The 22,726-nt window shown below is 36.3% G+C and overlaps 1 protein-coding gene across 3 annotated transcripts in view; it reads right to left on the bottom strand.

Moving 5' to 3' along the window:
- NKAIN2 (sodium/potassium transporting ATPase interacting 2) overlaps positions 1-22,726 on the bottom strand; it is a 1,031,975-nt gene that overhangs the window by 685,088 nt on the left and 324,161 nt on the right. The window contains exon 2 of one of the 3 annotated variants that reach the window (XR_008526414.2): positions 22,034-22,097. The exons of the other annotated variants lie outside the window; for them this stretch is intronic. The gene's annotated coding sequence lies outside the window, so the exon portion shown is untranslated. The remainder of the gene's footprint in view (positions 1-22,033; positions 22,098-22,726) is intronic. 3 annotated transcript variants of the gene reach the window in all.

Below are 22,726 nucleotides of genomic sequence, written 5' to 3'. Positions count from 1 at the left end.
CTTGCAGCAACACTACATAGTAAGTACCCTCATATAATAAGACAAAATCTCCCTTCTTCTTTAGGAATTTCTAGAATATTTGGGCCATTTGCTTTCGTATATAAATTCAAGAAGAGCTTACCAAACTTCATAAAAATTCTTTTCAGATTTCAATTAGAATTACAATAAATTTGTAGATCAACCTGTGGATAATTAACTCTTTATAATATTAAATGGCACATCTCTTCATTAAATTGTCTTCAATTTATTTTAATAATGATATGTAAATTTTCAATATAGCTACTTGCACATTACGTCAAATATAGAGCTAGACACTATATGCTTTGTGAAGATGTAATTTTTCTTTTATATTGCATTTTCTAACTTTAGTTATAGTTATATACAAGCCTAAATCATAGCATGGGGTAGGATAATAAGAAAGCCATTAACAGTTTTATACTTAACCTTTATCATAAAAACTTGCTTAGTTGTCTAATATATTCTAATGATAGGTATATAAATTTTATGAATATTTTTAATAAATAATTCTACTAGATTAAAAAAATCAGTTTTATTTCCTACTTTCCAATCTACATATAATTCATTACATTATCTTGTCTTGTTCTGGACAGAATTTGCAAAAATTCATGAATACATGTGGTGTGGTGGCAATCTGCCTTGTTCCTGATTTAGTCATCTTGACATATTCCAATTAGGTCTGATTAGTAACTGTAGATTTTAGGTAGACACTATTTATCAGGATAAGAAATTTTTATTCTATTCCTTGTTTTCTTAGAAATCATTTTAATTAGGAGCAGTTGTTGTTGATACTTTTTTCTTCTTTTTAGAGACAGGGTCTCACTCACTCTGCCACCCAGGGTGGAGTACAGTAGCACAGTCATAACTCCCTGCAGCCTCAAACTCTGGGCTCAAATGATCCTCCTGTCTCAGCCTCCCAAGTAGCTGGGACCACAGTGTGTGCACACTATGCCTTGCCATTTGTTAAAATTTTTTTGTAGACGTGAATTCTCACTGTGTTGCCCAGGCTAGTCTCATTCTCATGGCTTCAAGCAGTCCTCCACCCCAGCCTCTCAAATTGCTGGGATATTAGGCATGAGCTGCTGCTCCCAGTGATATATTTTTTTAACTTTAAAAACACTGCATTCTGGAAGCAAACATATGTTTGTGTTTAAATATGTGCTTAGGGTTTTGATAAATGCTGTGAAGGTTTTAAAGATAAAAGATGTTCTTGGCTCTTCAGAAGCATAAACAGTTCAAATGAGATAAAATTAAATAGGTTGAGTCATTTTCTTAAAACTCATATAATGGTTAACTACGTGGATTTTAGAGTGAAGAGATCTGGATTTAGATCCTTATTTTCCCTTTTACCGGTTGCTTCATCTTGGCCAACTGCTTTACTTCTTTTTTACAAAATTTGTCATTGATAAAATAAATTTTATCACTTTATATGATTATCATGATAATGCATATCTAACACAAAAACAGTAATTGAGATAAAATGAATGCTTTAGAAATGATAAGATCTCCTATAATTGGAATATAGTAATCCCCTAATTTATGACCTATTAATTTTTTCTACTTCATTTAGACATAATTGGGCATTGTTCTTGAAAATATGGACCATAAAATCTAAATTCTTTATAAAATAAAACACAAAGATACTCGCATTATTGAAATATGTAAATTTAACTGTGGCACCATAATATTTTGCTATCCAACTGTGTGTTTTTTCTGGTTAATTCTCCCATCCTCTGTCAATAAATAAACTGCATTCAGGAAGAGACGACAAAGTGAAAACAATAATCACACTGTGGGCTTTTTCGCTCTACATGACTTGGGAAAAGTATTTAGTAGAAGTAACAAATATTCTTCAATGCTTTGGTTTTCAATTATAATAAAAGAACTTGAGATAAAAAATGTTTTGTTTTTATTTCTGAATCCTTTAGGACTTAAAATATGGTAATCACATCAAAAACAAAAACGTGGAGTGGAAAGGAATTCATGAATATGTAGAGTTTTTCTCATCAAAAAGATATAAGAATTTTAGCAGTGGGTAGAAAAAAGAGACTAAGAGGTGATTGATGTTTAAGGAACAAAGATGATTTCTGCTAGTGGATTTCAGGGCCCCTCCCAAGTAGAATCCCAATGTGTCAGTGAGGTAGGACTACTGCAACCCCAGTATACATCCCAGTAAATTGTGGAATAATGTCAGAGGTGAAAAGTTGTCCAAGATACTGCCTGGGATGTTACAAGTCTCACAGATAACTTGCAACTAACATGGCATCTATGGGATGGGAAATTATTTTCTGAGCAAAGTGCCTAGACCAGTTCTGAACACAGCCTCATTATATCTTATACAAACCAATGAACAACAGGGAGAAAAGCTGAAAAGTTTGAGATGTCATGAGAGTTGTGAACTGGTTGCAATTCAAGATCATCTACAGAAGCACTGAGGTTGGGTTCAAGAAGACATGGTACACGTGAACCTGAAATTGGGGACTGGAGTGGGAATGTGCACCTCAGCAGTAAATGCATCAGGAACAAAGGGAACCAATATTGATCTGATAGGATGAGTCACACCTCAGCAGAAGCCAGCAATGAGAGAAGATTACCAAGAATCAATTGCAAATCCAGTTCCCACACTTAAAATGCCCAGCAAAACTCCTGAACCCAGAAGTTTCATAGGAGAGGGAGAAAAAAAAATGAGCAAGAAAATAGAATATGAACTGACCGTGTTAATCCTAAATTGATTGAATTTTAAGCCAGAAGCAACTAGATTACCATCAATGGCAAGATTACACTTTCCTCCACAGAGGAAAAACGCAGACCTATAAGCTAAATTGAGCTTCCCCACACTTCATATTTTATGTTTGTTATACTTGAATTTTCTATAACTGTGTAAAATTCAAATCCACTACAGAAATAAAATAAACTTTTATAACTATTGTTTGTTTTGCTTGGGCTAGACTGGTGGAAACATTTTTAGCTAACAGTCCAAGAAGTCTAAAGTAAAAAGTATTTTTTTTCATGAATCCCCCTGAAATAAGCACAGGGAATCTTCACTGCTCCCAGGAAACTAAAGTCATAAATCTTGATTATTTTTTCCCATTTCTTATTCAATACGCACAATAGCTTCCACTATCTTTGAATGACAAATGGTTGGGGAGGGCCATTTCTTCTAGTGGCCTAATTTTCTATGATCCCTGGCTTAATTGACTCAGTGCAACATCGATGGCAATCTCATATGGTAGTAATTATTACATGTTTTGTCCTTATTGGAGAAGTATTATTCTCTGTAAGATTCTAATAGCTGAGGGTCTCAAGTTGAACTCCATAGTTTTATCTCTATATTAGTAAAAATATTATCAGCTATTTTTGAGTCTGGTTTGCAGAGATGAATTCATTCTGGGAATGCATGATGATTGGGGTTTGAGTTAGAAGGATAATAATAGAATCAAAACATTGTATGTTGCAGAAGGAAACAGAAGATCCTCTGTTCTTTCTACTATTCTGTTTTTAGTAATTAAAATTTTTTTCTACAATGAATGTGTATTATTTGGATAATACGTAAAATACAGACACAAACACTTTAAAAAAAAAATAGCTGGATAGGAATTGAACAGTCAACTGGTGCAGATGCCTTATTTGAGAGGTCAGTGAATTAAGATTCTGATGTCCTAGCCCTACATGCCCTCTAGTCAGTGTACAAGTTGGCAGTCATTCTCAAATGTTCTGTGCATTAACTCATTCTAGGGAGGAACTAGTACAGTAAAAAAGATGGCACGTATTTTCGATTATTCTTAGAAAGGAAGGTAACATATGTAACTGAGCTCATAAAATCCACTGCATAGATCATGTCTTTCTAATGTTTTTACCTCTATCTGAGAATGGATAGCAAATTGTCTCACACCAACAGAAATGTCAACAACTTTTAAAATGAATAAACATGATGCGTATTATAAATTTATGCTTTTCAGTCATTCACAGAACTGTCATTAACTTTGCAATCTACATATTATATATTTTGCATAATTCTTAATGCCATAATAAAGATACTATATTTGAAACCATAGCAACATTTTATATTATGCAAAAGGAAGGTCTCAGGGCAAAGATTGATGCCTAATGGGAACATGTGATGCTTTGCTGTGTTTCATCATGCTAATGTTCTATTAGAACCAGTTTCAGTTTAAAGAATTTCAGTACTGCCAGTTTCCTTATGAAGTTTGCACTTCTCATATGAATTTTACTTGTGTTCTCTGAAGCTCACAGCTGATATTTTCCCAGATTCAGGTTTCCAGTGAATAAAATAAAAATATAAATTAATAACATCTGTGCATAAGTGTCAGCTTATGCATCACAGATCCTAAAATTAAGCCACATTTTTCGGTTGTAAGATTTTTATTTTAATACTTGGGAAACCAACTTGTATTTTCCAAGAAAAGGAAAGAGAAATAAATATCCTTCTTCTCCCAAACACTAGAGTTCTCCACTCTTTGCTTGTATTCTTCAGTCTATTTAAGGAAGAATGACATGAAAATGATTTAAAGTAATTTTCAGGAAAAAAATATATTAAGACCTTTAAATCTTATAGGAGAATATTTTTATGTAAATTTTATCATAATTCTTCTATGCATTAATTCGATTTTGAGCTTTTATCACTGTAATGGGAATGTTTTATTTTCCAGATTAAATATGTGTACTAGTTTATTAAGTGAAACTCTTTTTCTACTGTTAATTTCGAAAAGTAATTTGTCACATGAATCTTTACGGAAAGAATACTGAATAACATAAACTAGCTTTTAGAAAGATATTTTTCTCACGTAGCTCCTACTTTTAACAGCTTACAGTCTGGTAAAGGATCCAATTTTATTTTATCTTACTTTATTTAAACTTTTTATTTAAAAAAGTTTTTGGGGAACAGATAGTTTTGGCTACATGAATAAGTTCTTTAGTGGTGATTTCTGAGATTTTGTTGCACCTGTCACTCAGGCAGTATACATTGTACCCAATATGTAGTCTTTTATCCCTCATCCCTCTCCACCATTCCCCCCAAGTCTTCAAAGTCCATTATATCATTCTTATGCCTTTGCATCCTCATAACTCAGCTCCCACTTACAATGAGAACATAAAATATTTGGATTTCCATTCCTGAGTTAGTTTACTTAGATTAATGGTCTCTAACTCCATCCAAGTTGCTGCAAATGCCATTATTTTCTGTTTGGCTGAACACTGTTCCATCATATACATATATAATATATAATGTGATATATATTATATATCCACTTATATAACATAATTATTAATAATAATTATCCTATTATTATTATATATTCTTTATCCACTCATTGGTTGATGGGCATTTAGGTTAGTTTCATATTTTGCAATTACAAATTGTGCTGCTATAAACATAGACATGCAAATCTCTTTTTCATATAATGACTTCTTTTCCTCTGGATAGATATACCCAGTAGTGGGACTGCTGGATCGAATGGCAGTTCTACTTTTAGTTCTTTAAAAAATTTCCATACTGTTTTCCATAGTGTTTGTATGAGCTTACATTCCCACCAGCAGTATAGAAGTGTTCCACACTTTTCACCACATCCATGCCAACATCTATTATTTTTTGATTTTTAAAATTATGGCCTTTCTTGAAGGAGTAAGGTGGTTTCTCATTGTAGTTTTAATTTTCATTGCCCTGATAATTAGTGATGTTCAACATTTTTTTATGTTTGTTGGCCATTTGTATATCTTCTTTTGAGAACTGTCTATTCACATCATTTGCCCCCCTTTTTTGATAAGTTTATTTGTTTGAGTTCCTTATAGATTCTGGATGTTAGTCATTTGTTGCATGCACAGTTTGCAGATATTTTCTCCCACTCTGTGGGTTGTCTATTTATTCTGCAGATTATTTCTTTGCTTTTTAGTTTAAGTAGGTCCCGTTTATTTATTTTTGTTTTTGTTGCATTTGCTTTTGGGCTCTGGGTCATTAATTCTCTGCCTAAGACAATGCTTACAAGAGTTTTACCAATGTTATCTTCTAGAATTTTTATGATTTCAGTTCTAGATTTAGGCCATTGATCGATCTTGAGTTGATTTTTGTATAAGATGAGCAATGAAGATCAAGTTTCATTCTTCTACATATGGCTTGCCGGTTTTCCCAGCACCATTTGTTGAATAGGGTGTCCTTTCCCGACTTTATGTGTTTTTGGATGCTTTGTCAAAGATCAGTTGGTTTAAATATTTGGATTTATTTCTGTGTCTTCTATTATATTCCATTAGTCTATGTATCTATCTTTTTATTGGTAACATGCTGTTTTGGTAACTATAGTCTGGTAATATAGCAAGAAATCAGGTAAAGTGATGCCTCCAGATTTGTTCTTTTTGTTTAGTAGTGCTTTGGCTATGTGGGCTTTGTTTTGGTGCCATATGAATTTTAGAATAGTTTTTTTTCCTAGTTCTGTGAAGAATAATGATGGTGTTTTGATAGGAATTGCACTGAATTTGTAGAATGCTTTTGGAGTATGGTCATTGTCACAATATTGATTCTACCCGTCCATGATCATGGGATGTGTTCCCATTTGTTTTGGACATCTATGATTTCTTTTAGTAGTGTTTTGTAGTTTTCCTAGCAGACAGATTACTCCTTCTTGGTTAAGTATATTTCTAAGTAATTTATACTTTTTTCCAGTCGTTGAAAAAAAAGATTGAGTTCTTAATGTAATTCTCAGTTTGGTTGTCGTTGGTGTATAGCACTGCTACTCATTTGTCTACATTGACTTTGTACCATGAAACTTTACTGAATTCACTTATCAGATCTAGAAGCCTTTTGGATGAGTCTTTAGGGCTTTTAAAGTATACAATAATATCAGTAAACAGTGACAGTTTGACTTCTGTTTTTCCAATTTAGATGCCCTTTGTTTCTTTCTCTTGTCTGATTGCTCTGGCTAGGACGTACAGTACTATGTTGAATAGAAGTGCTGAAAGGGGTCATTCTTGTCGAATTCTAATTCTCAGGGAGGAATACTTTCGATTTTCCCATTCAGTATGATATTAGCTGTGGGTCTGTCATATATGGCTTTTATTACTTTGAACTATGTCCCTGTCCCTTCTATGCCAATTTTGCTGAGGGTTTTATCATAAAGAGATGCTGGATTTTGTCAAATGCTTTTTCTACATCTATTGAGATGACCACATGATTTTTGTTTTTAATTCTGTTTATGTGATGTATCACATTTATTGACTTGCATATGTTAAACCATCCCTGCATCCCTGGTATAAAACCCACTTAATCATGACATATTATCTTTGTGAGACGCTGTTGGATTTGGTTAGCCAGTATTTTATTGAGGATTTTCGCACCTAAGTACATCAGAGATATTGGTCTGTAGTTTTCTTTTTTGTTATTTCCTTTCCTGGTTTTGGTATGAACGATAATACTGGCTTCATAGAGTGATTTAGGGAGGATTTCTTCTATCCCCATCTTTTGGAATAGTTTCAGTAGAATTGGTACCAGTTCTTTAAATGTCTGATAGAATTCAGCTGTGAATCCATCTGGTCCTGGACTTTTTTGTTGGCAACTTTTTAATCGGTTTCAATTCACTACTTGTTCTTAGTCTGTTCAGAGTCGCTATTTATTCCTGATTTAATCTAGGAGGGTTGTATATTTCCAGGAACTTATCCATCTCCTCAAGATTGTGCATGTAAAGGTATTCATAGTAGCCTTGAATGATATTTTGTATTTCTGTGATATTGGTTGTAATATCTCCCATTTTGTTTACTATTGAGCTTATTTGCATCTTCTCTTTTCTTGGTAAATCTTGCTAGTGGTTTATCAGTTGTATTTATCTTTTCAAATAAATATCTTTTTGTTTCATTTATCTTTTGTGTTTTTTTGTTTCAATTTCTTTTTTTTCTGCTCTGATCTTTGTTATTGCTTTTTTTCTGCTGGGTTTGGCTTTGGTTTGTTCTTCTTTCTCTATTTCCTTGAGGTGTGACATTAGGTTGTCTATTTGCGCTCTTTCAGACTTTTTGATGTAGGCAGTTAATGCTATGGCCTTTCTTCTTAGCAACGTTTTTGCTGTATCCCAGAGGTTTTGGTAAGTTGTATCACTATTATTGCTCTGTGCAAATAATTTTTAAATTCCCATCTTGATTTCACTGTTGACTCAAGGATCATTCAACAGCAGTTTATTTAATTTTCACATATTTATATAGGTTTGAGGGTTCCTTTTGGAGTTAATTTACAGTTTTATTCCACTTTGGTCTGAGATGATACTTGATATGATTTCAATTTTCTTAAATTTCTGTTAATAATTGTTTTATGAATTTGGGAACTCCAGTATTAGGTGCATATATATTTAGAATTGTGGTATTTTCTTGTTGGAATAATATTTTTATCATTATATAACATCTGTCTTTTTTTTTTTTAACTATTGTTGCTTTAAAGTCTGTTTTGTATGATGTAAGAATAGCTACTCATGCTTGATTTTGGTTTTCATTTGCATGGAATATCTTTTTCCACCTCTTTACCTTAAGTTTGTGTGAGTCCTTATGTGTTAGGTGAGTCTCTTGAAGAGAGCAGATACTTGGTTGGTGGAATTTTTTCCATCTGCCATTCTATATCTTTTAAGTGAAGCATTTAGGCCATTTACATTAAATATTAGTATTGAGATTTGAGATATTGTTCTATTCATCATGCTAGTTGTTGCCTGAATAGTTTTTTTTTAATTGTGTAATTGTTTTATAGATTCTGTGAGATTTACGGTTTAAGGAAGTTCATTTTGGTGTATTTCAAGGTTTTGTTTCAAGATTTAGAACTCCCGTTGGCATTTCTTGTCAGGCTGGCTTGGTAGTGGCGAATTCTCTCAGCATTTGTTTGTGACTTTCTCTCTCTTTTGCCGGATACAAAATTCTTAGTTGACTGTCTGCCAATTATTTTGTTTGAGGAGTCTAAAGATAGGACCCCAATCCCTCTGGACTGTAGGACTTCTGCCTAGAAATCTGCTGTTAATCTGATAGGGTTTCCTTTACAGGTTACGTGATACTTTTGCTTCACAACTCCTAAGATTCTTTTCCTTCATCTTGACTTTGGATAACCTGATGTCTATATGCCTAGGTGATAATCTTTTCACAACTAATTTCCCAGGAGTTCTCTTAGCATCTTGTATTTAGATATCTAGATCACTAGCGAAGCCAGGGAAGTTTTCCTCAATTATTCCCTCAAGTAAGTTTACCAAACTTTTTGTTTGTTTTTGTTTTTGTTTTGAGATGGAGTCTCACTCTGTGGCCCAGGTTGGAGTGCAGTGGTGTAATTTTGGCTCACTGCAGCCTCCGCCTACTGGGTTCAAGCAACTCTTCTGCCTCAGCCTCCCAAGTAGCTGGGACTGCAGGCGTGTACCACCATGCCCAGCTAATTTTTGTATATTTAGTAGACAGAGGGTTTCACCATATTTGCCATGCTAGTCTTGAACTCCTGACCATGTGATCCACCTGCCTTGGCCTCCCAAAGTGTTGGGATTACAAGTATGAGCCATCATGCCCTTAAGAACACCAATTATTCTTAGGTTTGGCCATTTAACATAATCCCAAATTTCTTTGAGGCTTTGTTCTTTGTCTGATGGGGTTAATTGAAAGCCTTGTCTTCAAGCTCTGAAATTCTTTCTTCCACTTGTTCTAGTCTACTGTTGAATCTTTTCACGGCATTTTGTATTTCCCTAAGTGTGTCTTTTCTTTCTAGAAGTTGTGACTGTTTTGTCTTTATGACAAGCAATGATATCTGTTTCTCTGGAAAATTTTCATCCACATCCTGAATTATGTTTTTTAATTTCTTTAAGTTGTTTTTCACCTTTTTCTGGTATCTCAAGTAGCTTAAGAGTCAGCCTTCTGAATTCTTTACCTGGTAATTCAGAGATTTCTTCTTGGTTTAGATCAATTGCTGGGGAGATAGTGTGATCTTTTGGGGGTGTTATAGAACTCTGTTTTGTCACATTATCAGAATTACTTTTTTGGTTCCTTCTCATTTGAGTAGGCTATTCAAATTGTTATTGAATTTATTTTTAATTGGACTGTATTTTTTTAAATTTAAATTTCTTTTTTTGCCCTCTTAAGGATCAGACTTTAATGTTTATTTTAGCCTAATTTGATTATTAGTGCTTCTAGGGATGAAGACTCTATGAGTTCCTTAGTTATAGAGTCTTGTGTGCTGATTTTCCCTGATGCTACTTGTAGCAGTTATATTCTTGACGTGTGGGTAAGTTCACTGTCACCTATGGAGTTGTAATGATGGGGATCTCTTGAAGCTTATCTTGTTCTTTTGTGGTGTATACTTTATTTATTTATTTATTTTTCCGGTGTTTTATTTATTGAGTTGATGATCTGGGCTTCAAGCCAATAGGGAATGTATCCCTGGGTAGGCACTAGTTGTGGCTAAGGCAGGTGGGTAGCTGCAATACCCAACAGTGGGCTGAGGTCCCAGTCTTGAGGAGGGTGGCTGAGGGAGCTCTCAATTAGATGTGCTGAGGTTCTATCAGAGTGAAGAGTGGGAGCTACTTCAGCTCCCCTTGCCAGGTCAGCAGAAAAGCCATTTACCTCACAGCCTCACTTCTGTCCTAGTGTTTCAGCTATTCAGATCAGACAGGCACCTCTTTTCATCTATAGGACTGTTGATGTCCCAAGTAGGGAGGAACTGTGACTCTGCCTCTCATGTAGGCCTGAATCTGGAGGGTGTACCTCCAGTCACCCTGAATTGTTCTAGGAAGGTTGTCTATAAGTACCTCCATGCTGCTTTCCCGTGGGGCAAGCCCCAACTGTGTCTTTAGTGGAGTGCCTAGAGGGAACAAGTACCCCTTCTCCAAGGCCCTTCATGATCACAGAAGCTGGTCTGTTGGGGTAGAGGTGCAGACTTTCCCTCCTGCGCCCAGTACTGCAACTGTGTCTCTGTTGTGAGAAATGACTCATCAGCCGAAAGACATGGAACTTGAGGCCCACTGTTGAGATTCTTTTGTCCCATGGTGTGATATCTTGATGTGGTGTGCTCTCCCCCTTCCCCTAGAGATGGGGCTCCCTGAGAGCCAGACTGTAGTGATTATTATTGCTCTTCCAGGTCTAGTCACCCAGTGGGGCTACCAGGCTCTGTGTTGGTGCCAGGGAATGTCTGCAAAGAGTCCTGTGATGTGACCAGTCCTCAGGTCTCCTAGCTGTGGATACTAACACCTGCCCTGGTGGAGGTGGCTGGGAGTGATGTAGATTCTGCGAGAATCTTTGGTTGTAGCTAGGTTTATTGTGTTGGCCTTCCCAAATGTTGGTTATGCTAGCAGTGAAGTTTTCACATGGACGGACTCAGGACCTCCGGTTAGCCAGGATATTGTAGGCAGTGGTATTAATTGTTTTTTTCTCCTTCCTGGGATCAGTGTTATTCTGTCATGAGTTGTTGTAATGGCCTGAGTCGGTTGGCTTCCAGCCATGAGGTGGTTCTTTCAAGAGAGCACCAGCTGTGGTATTAGCAGTGGGATTTGAGGTTGCCCTAAGTTACCCAGGGGAAGTATTCTGGTTTCTCAGGTGATGGGCAGGGCCATAAAGCTCTCAAGAGTTTATGTCTTTTGTGTTCAGCTACTGGGGCAGGTAGAGAAATACCATTAATTTGGGCAGGGTCAGGCGGGTCTGAGCTCAGACTCTCCTTGGAGAGAGAGCTTGCTGTAGCCACTGTGGGGGAAAGGGGTATGGTTCTCAGGCCAATGGGTTTATGTTCCAAAGGGGATTATGGCTGCCTCTGCTGTGCAGTATAGTTCACCAGAGAAGTGGGGGATAGCTGGTAGTGAAAGGCCTCACCCAGCTCTCATTCAGTTGGCAAGGTCAACCTTGTTCCTGCAGTGCCCCATTAACAGTGCTGAGCTTTGATTCAGGCAGCCTGCAGGCAGAACTCAAACCTGCCACAGGCCATAAGCTTCCCTTCTGAGAAAGCAAGCATGGCTTTCAGGTCACACCTCTCCTCCCTCCCCATCTGCTCGCAACTGCAATGGCTCCTGTGCTCAGGTCTGCAGCAGTTCCCATTCATCCCCCAGATTCTGCTCAGGGAAGTGTGTGCCTAGTAGAAATGATCATAAAATTCACCTGGAAGCTTCTTTTACCCTGCAAGCCCTCCCTAATTCCTCTGGTTGCCTACCCCAAGGAACCCTGTGAGACATAGTCAGGGATGCCTTCCCTGGGCTCAAGCTGGAGAATGGGAGTACCTACAAGGCTCTTTCCACTGCTGCTACTACTTTTATATTTCACACAGCTCCCTAAATCCATTCCAGCTCTAGGTAAGGTTAAATCCTTCTTCTGTGATCTGGATTTTCAGATTCCCCAGTGGAGATGTGTGTTTGGAGGCAAGTTTTTCCCTTCTCACACTTTGGGAACTCACAGTTTTTTGCCTGTCTCACTGATTTTGCAGTAGCATGCCATTTCTTTCAAAGGATCTGAATTCTTTTGGTTTTCCTGGTACATTCCTGTGGCAGTTCTCGGAACAAAGTTCACAGTGTGAATTTCTATACACTGTTCTGTCTGGCCAAATGGGAGATGCATGTTAACCCTGCCTCCTATTCACCACCTTCTCCTGGTAAAGCCAGATACTATTTTAAAACCCAACTCAATACAAAAATTAGCCAGACATGGCGGCATGCACCTATAGTCTTAGCTACTGAGGAGGCTGAGGCAGGAGGATCACTTGAACCCCAGAGACAGAGATTGCAGTGAGCCAAGATCATGTCACTGCACTCCAGCCTGGGTGACAGAGGAAGACTGTATCAAACAAACAAACAAACAACAACAACAAAACCCAACTCAGATAGAAGTTTCTCGTGGAGGGTTAAGTAATTCTGATTTATAACTTTAGGATATTCTAAAAATCATGGAAAGTAATAGCTAGCAGTTCTTTGTGTGTCTTTGTTAGTATTGATTGTCTTTAGCAAAATTTAATAGGACCTCAACAGATACCAGGCCAAGACAGGACTGCGCAGTGTTGGAGTGCACACGTCCCTTGTTGCTACCTGAACGAGCAGTTTGGTTTTGTGTTTTGCTACCATGGGAATTTTCCTGACTTGACATCCCAGATGGGATCCCCAATATCCATTTCTATCCATCATTACCCGGAACACATAAATTGTTTTCTACTCTCCAGGTAATTACTTTATTCATTTTTACATAAACACAATTATTTTCTTTAAAAAAAAATCCTCCTAAAAGATAGGTTATTACTTCTGTCAAAAAATAATTCAAACAAAGTAAAAACGAACATGATGAGCATGAAGATTGATCTTAAGTATTGCATTTACACACTAAAGATTAACATTCTACCAAAAAAAAAAAATAAGGGCAAACATTAACCATACCTATATGATATAGTAATGCATTAAAATAATTCCTATCTACAAATGCATGCAAATACAAGAGAAAATGAGCAAATATACATATTTACAATTATTTTATTATCTAGTACAGATGATAAATATTTTAATAAAATGTCACAGTAGTTAATAAAATGAAAAGCATTAATTAGGGGCAGATGTTGTTACAGTTTTCATGGATGAGGTTTTTGAGACACAACAGGAATTATTGACAGCCCTTTCTGATGAGGTAATTATAAGGCCACTGTGTTTCAGATGAAAAGAACATTATCAAAGTTGCAGTTCAAAACATGATTTTGGTTAATACCCTGTGGAGCAGATCTCTGGTGCATTTGTTGTCCAAAATATCACCCCCTTTGCCTGGGTAATGGGATACAAATGCTACCTTGGGTAGCCAACTTTCTCACATTTTCCCTCTAGGAAATACTCCCTTATCCTAACCGCAGCTACTCTAGAGGGGTAAGCACGAGACTAAAGCTGAGCCCACTAGAATTAATCATGAAATTTTACTATATTGGAAAACAGCAATGCTCTTTTCACTTAGATTGCAGAAACTAAATCATGTAAGCCTGAAGCTGAGAAAACTATCATCACTACCATATTGTACATGAGATAATGTACATAAAAAAAAAATTGCTCTTCAGTGCCAGGTGCGGTGGCTCACGCCTATAATCCCAGCACTTTGGGAGGCTGAGGTGGGCAGATTACCTGAGGTCAGGAGTTCAAGACCAGCCTGGCTAACATGGTGAAATTCCTTTTCTACTAAAAATACAAAAAATCAGCTGGGCATGGTGGTGTGCGCCTGTAATCCCAGCTACTTGGCAGGCTGAGGCAGGAGAATCTCTTGAACCCGGGAGGCAAAGGGTGCAGTGAACCAAGATTGCGCCATTGCACTTCAGCTTGGGCAACAAAAGGGAAACTCCGTCTCAAAAAAAAAAAAAAAAAAAAAAAAAATTGCTGTTCAGAAGGAAAAAAGAAACGAGTGACAAAACCTTAATGCCATTTGCTGTTGTCCTAATTCTGGAGTAGCAAACTCCAAATCTTCAACTGAGGGTGGTGATATAAATGTGTAAAACAATACATGTGAAACATTGATGTCCTTTGTGAAAAAATGAAGACATTCCAATAATAGCCATTTGCATTTAATTTTTTCAACTATTATTGTGGTCTCCATAGCTTTGTGGGCACATCTGTCCTGATGGGCACCTGATGGCATTCTCAGCATAAATCTTAGAGGGTGATCTACATCTGGGCTTTCAGTTACATAAACCAATTTTCTTTTTTTTATTTATTTTCTTGCTTCTTTCCCTTCCTTCTTCCCTTTCTCCTCCTTCTTTCTTGTATTATTTTTAGTTGGATTTTCAACTCTTGACAAAAAGATAATTTAATATTTCAACAACATAGAAAAACAAAAATAATGATGAAAAGTTATGTCTTTTAGTGAAAGAATCCGAAAATTACTGACAATTCTATCTTAAAGTCAATTAGCCTGGCAGTGGATTTGCAAGGTAGAGTACAGGGTCGCAAAGGGTGGCTCCAGACAGGCAAGCAGTATTAGTGTCACCTGGAGACTTATTAGCTATTCAAATTCTCAGGCCTCACCCTGAGCCTCGTGCATCAGAAACAACCACCTGTATTGCATGTGATTCTGCGCACACCAAAGTTTCACTGGCACTTGTTTAGAGGGGTGGTAGGACGATGATCAGAAACGTATTCAGACATTCACACGTTAAGTGAGTCTGCACTATTTTAGTGGCAGTGGTAAGGGAGAAAAATATAACACCTCAAGAAGAAAGATTGACATATTTTATAGATAAATGAACACAGTAAATAACATACAGGAATAAATGTATCAATGTCAGCAAGAAAGAAGAGCAAGATTAACTTAGAACTTAAAGATGGAGAGACATGGTTGTGTAAGCTCTGTAAATATACTAACTAGGTTTAAATCCCAACTTTGCTATTTCCTTCCTATGCTAAACCTCTCTCTACTCCAGTTCACTCATTACTATAATGGGGAAAATATGAATGCTTAATCCTTGTGATTATTATGGAAATTCAAATAGTTAATATTAAGGGTACATATAAAGTTCTTAGATTAGGCCAGGCACATGACACACCCAATAAATATTAAATAGAGGTTAGCACTATAGTTGCCCTATCAAATTTAGTAGCCCATAACTACATGTGACTACTTAGATTTAAATTTAAATAAATTAAAATAAAATGAAATGCTTCGCTCCTCAGTTGGACTAGCCAAATTTTAAGTGCTCAATAGCTATCTATATTATAGAACATTTCCATCATCAGAAAATTTCAACCTCACCATAATGCAGGTATGAGATTTCTATGCTAACAACAGCATCAGATGTCCTTAGGTGAGGTGAAGACCTGGTTTGTTAGGAGAAAAATGACTGTCAGGTCTCCCAACTGCCAACACATAAAATAGCAACCATGGGCCAGGCGCGGTGGCTCACGCCTGTAATCCCAGCACTTTGGGAGGCCAAGGTGGGCGGATCACCTGAGGTCAGGAGTTTGAGACCAGCCTGGCCAACATGGTGAAACCCCATCTCTATAAAAAATACAAAAAAATTAGTTGGGCCTGGTGGCACTTGCCTATAATCCCAGCTACTTGGGAGTGTGAGGTAGGAGAATCACTTGAACTTAGAAGGCGGAGGTTGCAGTGAGCCAAGATCGTGCACTGCACTCCATCCAGCCTGGGCAACAAGAGAGATACTCCATCTAAAAAAAAAAAGGAATAGCAACCATCAACCTCCTCACTCTCCTGATGGGGCCTTCTGTCTCCTTCTGATACCTTGAAGCTCAGGTTGGCAGAAATGTAAACTGAACCTGAATGTGAGCCTGCTCACAGGGACAGCCTCCTTTGCTGACCAGGCCTGTCCCTCCTGCATCTCACTTAGTGAGTGAGTAGAAGTTCGGATGTGCCCAGGCTTTTCCCCTCTGCTTACCAAACCGTCAGCCTCAAAGCCCTCAATATGTCTTTTTCCTCCATCCTAAAATATGGCATGTGAACTCAGTTTGGAAGATTCTAAGTATAAAAACAAAGAAGACACGAAACTCAGTGTATTCTATCATCCAATCTCAGTTCTGAAAATACAAAATTAACTAGTAAATATTTCCATGTGACTATTCTACTGTCATCTCTAATATTAGGCCTCAAAGTCAAGGCCATCATGAAGCAGGTTCTAAGAATCCTTCTCTATGACCTCTCTTTCCGAACAATCTCGTGAAGCCTTTATACTAGTTAGTCAGGCTTCCTCTGTGAACCGTGACTACACCAGCTCATTTGTACATCTGCACACATGCTCATGTTGTGTTCTCTTGCCTGGGACAGCTGCTTTAATTTTCTCTCCACATATCAAAATCTCTCCATCCATGAATGCACAGCTCAAGTCTTACCTGGAAGCCATTTCTGAATAGTTCTTACATCACTGATGCCCTAATGTTAAGTCTGTAACACATAATTCAGAACTTATTTATATAACATTTTCTTCTCCCTCTCTCTATATATGTATTATTCTAATTCAGAAACATATCATATCATAGCATCCTTCATAGCTGCGAAACTGATCTTGATTTTTAAAAATAACTCAGGAGCAAGTCTATTGTGTTGTTTTTTGAGACAGGGTCTCACTCTGTCACCCAGGCTGGAGTGCAGTGGCATGGCTCACTGCAGCCTCAACTTCCTGGTCTTAAGCAGTCTTCTCGCTTTAGTCCCCAGAGTAGCTGGGACTACAGGCACATGCTACCACGCCCAGCTAATTTTTGTATTTTTTGTAGAGACAGGGTTTTGCCATGTTGCCCAGGCTTGCATTGAATTTTCACCATGTTGCCATGTCACTGTGTTGCCCAGACTGGGCTCAAGTGATCCTCTCACCTTGGCCTCCCAAAATGCTGGGATTACAGGTGTGAGCTACAGTGCCCAGCTATTTGTCTCTCTGTAATGAAGGATTGGGCAATACAGAATGGCTAAATCAGTGTCCTCCAGTAGGGATGATTGGTTCTCATTGACATTTGGAAGAGGTGGCTTTCAATAAGACCATGGACAATTCATCAATAGTAGATAGAGTTAAGTTGCAAATAGATGTTTAAATGTGATGATGGAAGTTTGGAAAGTTTTGGAATACCTTCAATTTTCTCAGTGAGGCAAGAACCAAGTTAGCCAAGTAAGGTGGAGAATGAAGGAAGAGATGGCAGAGATTTGAACAATCAAGAAAAAAATGTCTTCTGTATAAGTAGGAAATACAATGGACTAGGGAACTGTGGCATATTTGCTACAAGGTGAGGACAAGAGGAAGTGAAAACACGATAGGATTAGATTCCAGGTGTGACTGAAATATTTTTGGAGCTAGAGTATTAGAGTGAGAAAGATAGAAAGATAGTATTGTGGGTGGAAATTAGGCAATTTGAAATTGAGAATACAGAGTGGTTACAGGAAATGATCATGGGCTGGGTGCCTGAGTTAGGATGAAGGACAGATAATTGAAGGGCAGTGGGTCAGGGAGACCCACCTGAGAAGCCAGATAATTAGAAAGATCATCTACCACAATGTTGAAATCACCAGTAATTAAAACAAGAGTAGTGGTGAAGAGGGTGATGATGAGCCAAGAGCGAAACACTTCAAGAACTCTAGGGGAGTGTGACCTGGAAGGAAACAAAGGAAGGATGACAAGTGGCTTGTGAATGCTCCTGAAAATGTAGTATTGTCAGGGGAGAGTAGTGAGGTGAAATAATGTTCACAGAAGAGGATGAAAACACAGTAGATTTTTGCCAATGATTATCTTTTGTGTTTTGGCAAAAATTACGCATAACACTTTAAAAACCTGTGAAATAAGACTCCTATGCTTCTGTAAAAGGTTCTAAAGCTTAAAACTTCTCTTGAACTGTTACTGCCTGCTGAAGCATAGTATAGATAACATGTGGCTTGGAAAGCAGAGGGGTATATATCTTTATTACAAAATTTAATTAAAAGAAATGTTTTAGAATGCTGCTTTTTATTCATAATAATTGGCCATATTAAAAGGATGGCTCTGAAGGGGAATCATTTGTTCCCTATTTAATTTTTATCAGCCCATACTTTTCCCCACCATCCCATTAGTCATTTTGACTTAACTGTGTTTGCCTTCTTAAAATATGGAGCAGATAAAAACTGATGGCTCATAAACACATATTAAAGAGTAATTTGAGATTTATAGAAGAGAATAAAGAGGAACAGAGTAATGGCCATTACAGACAATGTTTCATGCAGGTAAAATGAAATAATCCACATCCACAGTGTGCACTTGTGTGCATGTATGTTTGTACATGCAAGCCCCCAGAGAGAGAAAGAGAGAACTGACTTGAAACTGAATCCTGGAAAGCTATTGTAAAATCCTCATAAAATAATCAAACATACTCTTGTATACATTTGTTTATTTATGGAAAGGACTTTCATCTATATCCTGTATAGCTACAGTTAGTTAAAAATATTTAGACTTGGCAACCCAGCAGGTAGAACAAGACTCATCTATAGGTGATGTTCGAATAAGTACAGCCTCCTATTTGCAAATGTCAATCAAATCGAAAATAATTTTTCAGTGACACAACGAAATTTGTGCACTTATTCAAGTTCATATTTGCCTATGACCTGTTATTTGAATAAGTGCAGAAATGGACTCTACAATATTAGCTCTAGTTATAAGTACATAGAGGAAAAGGTGATAGTGGCAACACTGAAAAGAATAGCCAACTGCACACAATGATGAAAAGTCCAGATCCATCAACCTCTACCTCTGTAATACTTCCAAAGCAAATATCATCTGCATATCTTGATTCAGGAGGACAATATTTACTAAATTGTGTAGTGATGCATAAGAGACACAAAGAAGAAAAAACAATGCAAAGACAGGCATAATACTAATAATTATTTATTTTTAATTCTATTCTGTTATGGTTCACAAAGTGAGAAATGATCCTATATGTAGAAATGGGTAGAAGACATCTTTCAACATTCACATTTTTATCTTGTTTAACATTTGTCTCCTCTTCTACTGTGCAAAGAATTAGGCTGAATGATTAACATTTTGTAAAAGGAAAAAAGAAGTAGCTATATTAATCTGCAGGACTAGTATTCATAATAAATAATAGATTTGTCATTTTGAAATTCTAGATACTTTATATGATCCAAGTTCCCATTAACAATTTCCCATTAATGCTGTGTTGTAACTGGAAGAGCAATAATTTATATACTCTTCATGAATGACATTAAAAATACGTGATTTATTGAGGTAACTACTGGAAATCAAGAAAAGACAATGAAGCTGCATATTGTGATAGACAGTTGCAGGTGCTATAAAATCTTCTCTTTCACAATTATAAATAAAAATAAAACATCTTTTCCAGTGTAATGTTTCAATTGAACCCATGCTTTTTAAAATTAGAAATGAATAAAACATGAGATTAATAGGTACCATTATTTTGTAGAAAATCAATAATTGTCAACATTTTCAGACCAAGCAAGTATGACAGCATCATAGCTGCATTGTCTAGTGTGAAAGGCAGTAATAAAGTAATGCACATGGAGAACTGTGATGGCTCATCCTAAAGGGCCAGTGATACTGATGAATCAGTATCCTGCATTATGGTAACAACTGGACAATCCAATTAACCAAAGTCGAGTCTTAGATTTCTCTCTCTCAATGTCTCTTAACATTGATTAGGCAATCAACTTTGTTTTAAAATGCAATGGTATCTCCTTGCAGTTTTGAGTGTTTCTGAGTCATCCAACTATATATAGGAAAGGATAAAACAGGCTACAGAGCCCAGTTCCTGTCATTTGGTAGTATATGATTCAGTAGGTCAATATTTACTTATAATATAACTAAGACCACAAAGTCATTATGAGAATTAAAATGAGAAGCTACTTTATTTATTATGTCATCATCCAATCTCAAAAGTAGGTTCCATATCATTTTTTATCAATCACTAGATGACTGATACAAATCTCTGAAATGACAGTCTTAGATATTGTTATGAATGTGCAACAAATGCATATCTATGCAAAAACCTCTTAAGGTTCATAAAATATCTAGGATATAATATCAGAAAAAGGAAAATCACCAAAAAATAGTATGAAAAAAGAACACTGTCTCTGGTAAAAACAAGAATTAGCTACTCCTTACTTATTGGAATTTCTTTTTCGTTCCTTTTTTGGTCTCAGTGGCTTTCTCTCTCACCCACATAATCATGTTGTCCTAAGCTCCTGCCTCCTTCTCCCCTCCAATGCTCTAGATTTCCATCCTCCTTTCAGGAGCCTATTAGAGCAGTCTTCTATCAGGTAGTCAGTCAAGCATTCACTGAGCACCTATTATTTGCACAGCACCAGGAATTTTTAAGGTGACCTTTAACACATTAATCCAATAGCTAAAGGCCGTGAATTTCCAGGTACCTCGGCAATCCAGTAAGAGCTTACATTTATACTAGGTATAATTCTAAATAACAAAGCTCAAAAAAGGAACCTTATTTTGAAATATAATGCCTAACACTTATCACAATACAGATTAAAATCACAGGAAAAATGATTCATACTACAGATAATTTTAACTAAATTAATTTCTAATCACTTATTGGCCTTTTGGCTACAAGCAAAGTGTATTAAATTAATTTCTAAAAATTCTATGTAATTCTCTTATATTTATTTCCTTTCTGTGTTGTTGTTGTTGTTGTTTTTTAACATGAATGTAGACACCAGATACTTTGGGGGAAGAGAATAATAAACCATCACACTATGGAAACTTCTTCAACCATGGGCAAAGAGTTTTATCAATTTGGACTATCTTATTAAACTTTAAGGACCAGAGACTGTCAAGAAAAAGTAAATTTTTGACAATGATTTAAAATTATGGGGAGTCTTTCTGTTTTTTTTCAGAAATACTATGAAATTTGAGGTTGCTATTATCCATTGCAATTTGTACAATTTCCTTTGTTAAAATTTCCAAGCATCTAGGACCATCTGAGTTCATGGTAACACAGTATCACAAAATGCAGTGACAGGTTAGAAAGATGATAATTAGGTCTACTTTCCCCTTGTTGAGCTTTATATGACAATAAATTTCCTTTAAAACTATAGCCTATATAACTCTCCTCTCCGAAGTCCGTCTAATAACATGGATAATTATGAATCTAACTTGTATAAAAGCAGCAATCATTTCATTGAATAAAACTATTGAATATATGCTTTCTTATCTACCCAGACTAAACATCTTGTTTTAAAGATAACATCTTCACAATGTTCATTTTAAATGGAAATAATTAAAAATATATATATACTACGTGATCTCAATTTTATATCCAAAGACATGTAAAGCAGAAGAATGGACACTTCAAGTTACGTCATTATAGGTAAATGTGCTATTATGGGTGACTTTAAGTCATCTATTTTGTACCAACATTTTCCAAGTTGTCTTCAATACCATGCATCATTTTCAGAGCCAGAAAAATACATATTATTTACACAAAATAAAACTTTTTTTCTGGATGAAAATGAAACAATCTTAGTGAAACATGAACACTGATGTATGGTCATGAATTCTTCAAATATATATTACCCTGTAGACACAAATGGAAAAATATTACTCTGAAAAACTCACGGTTAAGATATTTGTGGGACAATATAATAAGAGAAACCTAATGATCCCCATCCATCTTCAGTACCTGTAAATACACCAGAGGGACAAATAAGGCATGATTAGAGGGCGACCCATTTAAAGGCAACCCCAACTAATTCAACAAGGCTTGGAACTTGACCCGCATAATTTAGAGCTTCTAAAATAAACTTCACAGCATGCTAAAATATTAATTTGCTTCCCACATCTACCAACCCTTGCCCTTTACCTAGCTACCTAGAAAAACTTAACTTCTCTTTTTCTTTCATTGTATCAACCCCTACATCTGAATAGTGAGCAATCCAGACAAACTTAATCATAAGACACGTTTCAATTCTGACAGTTCCTGAAATCTGAATGTGTCTTCCAAAAATTGGCATGTTTGATATGCTTATCTTCTTTCTGAAAAACTCTGATTGCATCAATGATATGTATTATTATAATTAATAGTACCTTGGTATCAGTGAAATACAACATGTATGTATACATATATTTAGTTATGTATAGATATACCTATGTACTATATACTATAAATATATATACTTACATAGTATAATCATCAATTATGGGTGGTGATATTTTATAATTATTTTGTGTATTTCTTCTCCATCAACCTACTGGAAAACAAATGGCTTCTTACAACTTACAGATTGCTGGACCTCATTGAAAATCGTCTCA

Source organism: Pongo abelii, chromosome 5 (assembly GCF_028885655.2).
Source record: "Pongo abelii isolate AG06213 chromosome 5, NHGRI_mPonAbe1-v2.0_pri, whole genome shotgun sequence".
NCBI lineage: Eukaryota > Metazoa > Chordata > Mammalia > Primates > Hominidae > Pongo > Pongo abelii.
This window is presented reverse-complemented; position numbering and strand designations above follow the sequence as displayed.